Source organism: Elephantulus edwardii, unplaced genomic scaffold (assembly GCF_000299155.1).
Source record: "Elephantulus edwardii isolate Elephantulus edwardi_28Jun2011 unplaced genomic scaffold, EleEdw1.0 scaffold00306, whole genome shotgun sequence".
Taxonomy (NCBI): domain Eukaryota; kingdom Metazoa; phylum Chordata; class Mammalia; order Macroscelidea; family Macroscelididae; genus Elephantulus; species Elephantulus edwardii.
In genome coordinates, this window is record NW_006400056.1 from 1,859,190 (window position 1) to 1,869,570 (window position 10,381).

Consider the following 10,381-nt stretch of genomic DNA (forward strand, 5'->3'; position numbering starts at 1 on the left):
CTTTAATTTCTTTATACTGAAAGTTACTATCTCTAAGCTACTTCAGTACACTTACTGAAGTGTCATTTGAAGCCTTCCTTTTCTGTAGCAAGGTTGTATCATTTACATTTCACACATTTTTTGAGTCTTCCTTCAATCCTGATGCCACATTCTTTTTCATATAGTCCAGCTTCTCAAATTATTTACACAGCAGACATACTGAATAGATATAATGAAAAGATACAACCATTACACTTGTCTTTTGTGATGTTTTTAAAAACCGTGCTGTAGTGTCTTGTTCTGCCCCACTATCTACTTCTTGGTCTCTGTAGAGGATCTATGTGAACACAATTCAATTAAGTGTTCTGGGATTCTTGTTCTTCAGAATATTATCCACAATTTGTTATAATACACACAATGTAATGCCTTTGTCAATAAAACAAAGGGGAACTTCTTCCCAGCATTTTCTGCTTTCAGTCAAGATTCATAATCCATCTGGCTTCAGTGATGGTATCACTTACTTATTCCACATCCCCTTCAGAAGCCATCTTGAATTTCTGACATTTCCCTGTTGATGTATTGCTCAAGTAATTTACAATAATCTTCATCAAGATTTTACATGTGGGTAATATTAATGATATTTCTCAATAATTTCCAAATTCTGTTGGATTATCTTTCTTTGGAATGGATACAAATATTAATTTCTTCCAGTTGGCCAGTAGCTGGCATAGATGAGTGAGTAGATCCAGTGCTGTATGCAATTGGAAAGGCATTTCACTTGGTTTTTCATTAATTCCTGATAGTTTGTTGTTTCCAATGCCTTCAGTACTATTTAGAATTCTTCCTTCAATACTATTGTTATTGTTAGATGCCATCAAGTCAAGTATGACTCATAATGATCCTATGAACAACAGATCTGAATCCTGTCCTAACTTGTGCCATCCTTGATGCTTCAAACGTTCAATACTATAGATGATTAATCATGTATTACCTCCTGGGATGGGTGAGCATCAAACAATAATTTTGGTAAAATTGCTCTATTTTGCTTTCACTTTGTTTGGATGTATCCAGTGTTATTCAATATTTTGCGCATCACAGCCCTTCAATATTACAACTTAAGGTTTGATATTTATTTTTCTATTAATTAATTTTGAGAAATGCCAAGGAAGTTTTTCTTTTTGTTTCAGTTTTGAGGGATTTCCCTTTTTCTATTTTATTGTGTTTTGAGTGAAAGCTTGCAAAGTAAATTGGTTTTCCATTAGAATATTAATATGTATATTGTTTCATAGAATTAACAACAATAACTACAGTATAATTTCCTTTTTCATTCTTATCTCTTTTCCTATGATTCCTATTTCCTATAATCCATTCATCTTACCCTTTCCTGCATCTGGGCTTTGTGCTTGAGCCAGTGTTGTTCTGCTGACCTTATTTGCTTGTTTTTCTATGGTATGAGTGAGTCCCTCTGTGGTGTTACTGATCATCTTATAGACCCATATATTGTTTGACTGAAATTTGAGCTACAGAGGTGAATGTGTTTTGTCCCATGTTCAAGGAGTGATGAAGGGCTATAGTTTTCAGGGTTTCACCAATCTCTATTTGTTTTTTTCTATCAAGGGAGAGTGCTGATGCAGTCCTCCTCTACCACATCTTATGCAATCATGTTTCCCATATTTGGAGAAATTGCAGAGGTCAGCACATCCAGAATGCAATGGATAAGCCTCACCCTGGAAAACCACCTCCGTGATCGTAGTATCTTCCCTGCCAGGTAAGAATCATCATTCTCGATTGAAGCAGTAAGCCTGGATCTTTTGATAATGAAAATGGTTTTTTGAGGGTTTTTTTAAATTTAAAATTTTTATTTGAATGAAGTTTTCCTATGATTTTGATTTTTCATATCATCATTAATCACTATTTTGTTTTATAACATTACCATTGAATATTGTTGTTAGGTGCCATCAAGTATGGCCTATAGTGACCCTATGAACAACAGATCTGAACTGTGTTCTATCCTTGCCATCTTCATACTTCCTGACACAATAGAGCCTACTGTGGCAGTAACTGTGTCAATCAGTATACCTGGTCCAGGGTTCTTGCCTCCAAATAGCACTCTGGCTGCACCCTTTCCAAGACATATTTGTTCTTTTGACTCTCCTTGGGTGTTTAGTGCTCTTCTCCAACACTACAGCTCAAAAGTATCAATTCTTCTTCTGTCATCCCTCTCCATTGTCCAGCTCTCAGTTGTATAGCAAGGGGTCAGAAAGACCATAGCCTGAATCAGATAAACTTTAGTCCTCAAACTGACATCATTACTCCTCAATAATTTAGAGAGGTCCCCAAGTGTATATTTTCCCAGTACAAAGCATCTCCTTATTTCCTGGATGCTGGTACCAAGGACATTAATTGTGGATCCAAGCAAGATGAAGTTATTGACAGTTTCAAATTCTTCATCCATCATGATGTTGCCTATGGGACCAGAGAAGCTTTGTTTTCTTGACATTGAAAAGCAATCCATATTGAAGGTTGCATCCCTTGATCTTCTGCAACAAGTGTTCCAAGTCATCTTCACTTTCAGCAAATAAGATTGTGTCATTTGCATAACACAGATTATTGATGAGTCTCCCTCCAATCTTGATGCCACATTCCTCTTCATAGAGTCCAGCTTCTTGAATAATTTGCTCAGCATACAGATTAAATACAGACTGAGAGAGAACACAACCCTGAAATACTCCCTTCTTAATTTTAAACAATGCAGTGTTTCCTTGCTCTGCTCACACAACAGCCTCCTGGTCCAGGTATAGGTTTCACATGAATACAATTAAGTGCTCTGGGACTCCCATTCTTTTCAATATAAGCCACAACTTGTTTTGATCCACACAGTCAAATGCCTTTGCATAATCAATATGGCACAAATAGGCATTCTTCTGGTATTCTTTACTTTCAGACAGGATCTATTTGACATCAGCAATGATATTGTTCATGCCATGGCCTCTTCTAAATCCTGTTTGAACTTCTGGCATTTCCTTATCTATGTACTGTTCTATCTGTTTTTTAATGATCTTCAGCAGTATTTTGTTTGCATATGATATTAATGATACTGTTTTCATGTTCAGTTGAATCACCTTTCTTTGAATTAGGAACAAATATAGACCTCTTCTAATCCATTGGCCAGACAGTTGTCCCCCAGATTTCCTGGAGTAGGCTGGTGAGTGCATCCACAGTTGCATCTGTTAACTGAAACAAGTCAATTGGTATCCCATTGTTTCCTGGGGCCTTATTTTTTTCCAATGCCTTCAATGTAGCTTTCACTTCCTCCTTCATTACCACTGGCTTTTGTTCATATAGTACTTCTTGAAATTTTTCAGGATCAGTCAGTTCTTTTCTGGTACAGAGATTCTGTGTGTTCCCTCCATCTTCTTTTGATGCTATTTGGATCATTAAATATATTGCCATAGTATCTTTCAATATTTCTACTTGAGGCTTAAGTTTGTTTTTCCAGTTCTCTTAGCTTGAGAAAAAGCAGAGTGAGTTCTTCTCTTTTTATTCTCCAATTCCAGCTCTCTGCACATTCTATTAAAATTATTTTCTTTGTCCTCTTGAGCCACCCTTTGAAATCTTCTGTTCAGCACTTTTATTTCAGCATGATTCCCCTTTGTTTTGGCTTCTGGATGCTCAAGTACAATTTTTAGAGTCTCTTCTGACACCATTTAGATATTTTCCTTTCTCCTCTAGCTTTTAGTGTTTCTGAACACTAGAAGAAAACCATTGATTAGAAAAATTAGTAATTATAATATCTAATCAATCATTTGATCAATCCTTCCTTGTGAATTGCCTTTCCCTTCACTCATTTTCTCTATTTGTCCTTCTCTCCATGTCCCTGTCTCTTCCATGCCTGTTAACCTCCAAAATAGATTATGTCCTTGATCCACCTTGAGTTGGTTGTTTTATGTATGGTGTAAGGTGTGGGTTTTGTTTGAGTTTTCTACAGATGGATTTCTGATTTTTCAAACTTCATTTGCTAAAAAGGCTGTCTTAATTGATTTTGTCTCCTTGTCAAAAATCAGTTGGCTAATTCCATAAGACTCAGCTATTCCATTGCTTGGAATATACCCCAAGAAAATGAGAACTGAGGTTCAAACAAAAACTTGTACACCAATGTTCATAGAAACATTCACCATCACAAGAACATGGAAACAGCCCAGATGTCCAACCACAAACAAATGGATTGAAAAGTTGTGGTACATTCATTCAATGGAATACTACACAGCATACAGGAGCAATGATTTTAAGATTCTACTGAAGATTATCCAAAAACGACTGGAACAGTACATCAGCAGAGAACTGCCAGAAGTCCAGGCTGGGTTTAGAAGGGGTCATGGTACTAGGGATATTGTAGCTGATGTTAGATGGACCTTAGCTGAAAGCAAAGAATACCAGAAGAATGTCTATCTGTGTTTCATTGATTATGCAAAGGCATTTGACTGCGCGGATCATAACAAACTGTGGCTGACTCTGAGAAGAATGGGAATCCCAGAACATTTCATTGTGCTAATGCGAAACCTATATTTGGACCAAGAGGCAGTCGTCAGAACAGAGCAGGGCAACACTGAATGCTTCAAAATTAGGAAGGGTGTGCGCCAGGGATGTGTCCTATCTCCATACCTTTTCAACCTGTATGCAGAGCAGATTATCCGAGAGGCTGGACTCTATGAGGAGACGCGTGGCATTAGGATTGGTGGAAGATCTATCAACAGTCTGCGTTATGCAGATGACACAACCTTGCTCACTGAAACTGAGGAGGACCTCATGCACTTACTGCAGAGGGTCAAGGACTGCAGCCTTCAGTATGGACTGAGGTTCAATGCCAAGAAGACAAATATTCTCACCACTGGACCAATTGGTAGCATCAGGATGAATGGCGAAGAGATTGAGATTGTTCACAGCTTCAGTTTACTCGGCTCCACAGTCAACACTCTTGGCACCAGCAGCCAGGAAATCAAAAAATGTATTGCGATGGGAAAGTCTGCTGTTAGTGACCTCTCTAAAGTACTCAAGAGTAACGGTGTCTCTTTGGAGACGAAGGTGTGCCTGATACAGGCCATGGTCTTTGCAATCACTTGTTATGCATCAGAGATCTGGACAATGAGGGAGGACAGAAGGAGAATTGATGCCTTTGAGCTGTGGTGCTGGAGAAGAGTATTGAATGTACCATGGACTGCCAAGAAAACAAACAAATGCATCCTAGAGAGGGTTAAACCAGGCTGCTCCTTGGAGGCAAAGATTCTGGGGCTTCATCTGGCATACTTTGGACATGTTGCAAGGAGAGACAGGTCTTTGGAGAGGGACATCATGCTGGGTAGAGTAGAGGGACAGCGCAGGAGGGGAAGACCCTCTATGAGGTGCATTGATTCAGTGACTGGGGTAATCAGGATGGGTGTGTCAGAGGCAATGCAATTGACACAGGATAGAGCTGTTGTACATAGGGTTGCTATGAGTCGCAAATGACTCGATGGCACATAACAACAACACCTAACTTTGGAAGGAACTGGAAAGCATTATGGTGAGTGAACTAACTCAGTCCCACAAGGACAAATACTGTATAAAACCATTGTAGAATGAATATGAGGATCCAAGATGAGGATGAGGGTGGAAATAGAGGGGTGAGGATGGAGGAGCAGGGTGTTAATAATAAGGTTGCACAATTTGATGGGTGGATGGAAGAAAATGGGAAGGATCTTTTGTGGAAAAAAAAAAAACACCAACGTATTCAAACTTTGTAAATAAATCAGAATAATTTTTTTAAAAGGGGAAAAAAATCAGTTGGCCAAAAGTAGATGAACTGATTTCTGAATTTTCACTTCTATACCATTTATCTAATGTGTCTGTCATTGTATCAATACCATGTTGTCTTGACCACCATGAATATGTAGTAAGATTTGAGACTTGACATCAATGACTGTGATACTACCTTCATTGTTTCTCTTTTTCAGTAGTGTTTTATTTATTTAGGGTCTCTTTCCTCTCCAGATAAAATTGTAAACTGCATTTTCCATCTCATTGGAGAATGCAAATGGTATCTGTATGAGGATTGCATTGAACTTGTGGATTGCTTTTGGTAGAATTGTCATTTTCATTCACGATATTCTTTCTAACCATGAGTGTGGTATATTCTTCAATTTCTCCAGACCTCTTTTTAAGTCCTTAAAGTAGTTTACTAGGACAAAGATTATGAAATTCATCAGAGAAAAGCTTAGAAGAACTCTAGAAGCCCTAATCCACAGCATGAACAACCTTCCAAACATAAGGGAAGAATACAACAAAGAGAATAAAATAAGCAAATGAAATATTGTGTTGTTGTTGTTATGTGTTCTCAAGTTGTTTGCAACTCAGCGATCCTATGTACAACAGCCCTGAAACCTGCTCTATCCTGTGCCAACTTTACTGTCTCTGACACACTTACTCACATTACCCCAGTCACTGAATCAATCCATCTCATCAATGGTCTCTCTCTCTTTCTCTGTCCCTCAACCCTTCCAAGCATGATGTTCTTCTCCAGGGACTTGTCCCTCCTTGCTACATGCCTGAAGTATGTCAGACAAAGCCTCAAAATCCTTGCCTCCAAGGAACAACCTGGTTTCACCCTCACCAGGATGAACCTGTTTGTTCTACTGGCAGTCCATGGTATATTCAACATTGTTCTCCAGCACCACAGCTCAAAAGCATCAATTCTCCTTCTATCATCCCCAGTCATTGTCCAGCTCTCTGATGCGTAACAAGCAATTGCAAAGACTATAGCTTGGATCAGGCGCACCTTAGTCTCCAGACTGACATTGTTGCTCCTCAGTACTCTGGAGAGGTCCCTGACAGCAGACTTTTTCAATGCAAGTCTATTGATTTCCTGGCTGCTGGTACCAAGATTGTGGAGCCAGGCAAACTAAAGCTGTTAACAATCCCAATCTTTCGTCATCTATCATAAAGCCGTCAGTTGGCCCAGTGGTGAGAATCTTTGTGTTCTTGATGTTGAACTTCAATCAGTATTCAAGCTGCAGTCTTTGATCTTCTGCAGCAAGTGCTTCAGGTCCTCCTCAATTTCAGCAAGCAGGGTTGTGTCATCTGTGTAACGCAGGATGTTGATGAATCTCCGTACAATCCTGATGCCACATTCTTCCTCATACATCTCAGCGTCCCAGATGATCTGTTCTGCATATAGATTGAAAAAGTATGGAGACAGAATACATCCCTGGCATACACCCTTCCCAATTTTGACCCACGCAGTGTCTCCTTGCTGTGTTCTGACAGCTGCCTCCTGGTCCAAGTATAGGTTTTGCTTAAGCACAATCGAATGTTCTGAGATTCCCATACTTCTTAGATTCAGCAACAGTTTGTTGTGATCCACTCAGTCAAACACCTTTGCATAGTCAATGAGACATAGATAGACATTTCTCTGGCACTCTCTGCTTTCAGCCAAGATCCATCTAACATTACCTACAATATCCCTAGTACCACGGCCTCTTCTTGCACATGTAGCAGTTCTCTGATGACATGCTGCTCCAGTCGTTTTTGGATCATTTTCAGCAGAATCTTTCTATCATGTGATATTAAAGATATTGTTCGATAATTTCCACGCTCTGTAGGGTTACCTTTCTTTGGAATAGGAACAATATAGCTCTCCTCCAGTCAGCCAGCCAGATGGTTGTCCTCCAGGTTTCTTGGCACAACTTAGCGCATCCAGGGCAGCATCTGTTTATTGAAATGTGTCAATTGATATGCAATCAATTCCTGGAGCCTTATTTTTTGCCAATTCTTTCAGAGCATCTTGAACTTCTACCTTCATCACTACAGGCTGTTGCTCATAAGTTATTTCATGAAATTCTTCTGTGTCAGCCAATTCCTTCTCTGTATACTCCTTCCATCTTCTTTTAATGTTTCCTGGATCATTTACTAGTCTGCCCAAATGAGACCCTTAAAGGAACCAAATCCCTATGCACACCAAAAACCTTCTCCAACTGGAAGGGAGCTCTGGTGGCTTAGTGGCAAGAAGCTACACTGCAATCCCACGGGCAAGCAATTCATATCTACCAGATGCTGTGCTGGGGAAGGAGGGGCAATCTCCTCCTGTACCAGTCAGATCCAATTTGACAGTACACACAAAATTAAAGAAAAAAATTAAAATAAAAAAAACACCCTAAAATCTGTCTTTGAAGAAGTGATGCCAGAAAACAGAATGTTGTTGTTATTGTTTATTGACATCAAGCACGACTCATAGAGACCCTATGAACAAAAGGTCTGAAGCCTTTCTATAATTATTGTCATTTCTCCAAGTTCATAGAGTTTTCAGAGGCATGTGGTTTAGGAAGTAGATGCCACTCTTGCTTCCAAACTTGTCTTAAACTGGGAGCTCCACCAAACACTGTCCACTATGGATTCCCATTGGATCTTTCCTAATTCCTTCACTCTTTCCCTCTGTCAGCCAAACTGCGAGCTCATAATTTCCCCCATCCTCAATCATCCACCCCCTGCCCCCTTGGACCTCTGTACACATCTTATTAAAAATCCTTCTACTTTTACAATAATGATCTTAGGCTGTATTTGTCCTCATGAAACAGAGTTAGTTAATTCAACATAATGCTCTCCAGCCTCTCTCATGTTATATAATATTTTTTTCAAATCATTGTTCCTGAGTGCTACATAGTATGCCATAGTGTAAATGTACTATCATGTGAATTTCTCAATGTATCCATTTGTTGATGAACTTTTGGGATGTTTCCATGTTTCTGCTATAGTGAATTATGCTGCTGTGAACTTTGGTGTACAAATCTCTGTTTCAGTCTCAGTTCTATTTTTCCTTAGACTATATTCCTAGCAGTGGAATAGCTGAGTCATATGGAATTTCTATGTTCAACTCTGAGGAAATGTCAAGCTGCCTTCCAGAGTGGTTGTACTATTTTAAAATTCCACCAATGGTGTATAAGGTCCTTTACACTGTCTGCTATCCTAGAAAGCTTTGTCACTGCTACTGGGATGCAATGATATCTCAGTGTGACTTTGATTTGCAGTTCTCTTATTGTCAGTGATTTTGAGCATTTCTTCATGTGTCTGTTGGCCATCTGAGTGTCTTCCTCTGTGAAAAGTCTTTCCATGTCATTTTCCCATTTCCTAATTGGGTTATTCGTCTTTTTCTTGTGGAGGCCCAGGAGTATTCTGTAAACTTTTGTTTGAAATCTTTTTCTGGCATTACCAAATATTTTTTCCAGGTGGTATAGCAGTAGTCTGTCAATTTGCTGTACAAAGGTAACTGGTGGTTGCTATGATGCCAAACACTGTGACCCTGATATGCCAAATGTGATACTGGTCACCCATGGCAGACAGTGTTTGGTGGAACTCCCCAATTAAAACAGGCTTGGAAGCAGGAGTGTCATCCACTTCCGAAATAGCTTGCCTCTGGAAACCCTATGAACTTGGAGAAACAAAGAAAGTCATACAAGTGTTCAGGTCTTTCAGTCATAGGGTCTCTATGAGTCGCCTATGACTCAACAGCATTTAACAACAACAACAACAGGTTGTCTTTTCACCCTATTGGTAAAAGTTTGTGACACACACCGACACTTAATCTTTAGAAGGCCCTCTTCATCAGTATTATCCTCTCCTGGTTGTATGTTTCTGACTGTATTTTCCAGCCTCTTTATACTATAGGCTGGGCCTTCTAAGCTTTGTTCCCTTGTGTCTCTTATGATTTTTATGTTTTTAAAATATTCTTGTATGTTTTCTGTGTTTTTCTTAATCCATAGGAGACATTTAAATAATGTTCTCTTGAATTCTTTATCAGGAGGTTCCAAAGACCTCACTTCCTCTGAAAGATTTTATTGTTCTGTACTTTAGTCATTCCTTGGTTCCATATTATCCTGGCTGTTTAGCTTAGTTTGAGGTTATCTGTTACCTCATAGATATTGTGATATTGCTCTCTTTGTGGGTGGAAACAAGATGTCTGGCCTGTAAAACATTAACTGCCAATTCTTTGTATCAGTATATCTCTTTCCATCTTTCCATATTTATTTGTCTTGAATCCCAGAACACTTGATCGTGCTAATGTGAAACCTATACTTGGACAAAGAGACATTCATCAGAACAGAGAAGGGAAACACTACATGGTTCAAAATTGGGAAAGGTGTAAGCCAGGGATGTGTCCTATCTCCATATCTTTTCAACCTGTATGCAGAACAGATTATCCGAGACGCTGGGCTCTATGAGGAGAATTGTGACGTCAGGATTGGTGGAAGATCTATTAACAATCTGCATTACGCAGGTGACACAACCCTGCTTGCTGAAACTGAGGAGGACCTGAAATCCTTGCTGCAGAGGGTCAAGGACTGCAGCCTTCAGTATGGATTGAGGCTCAATGTCA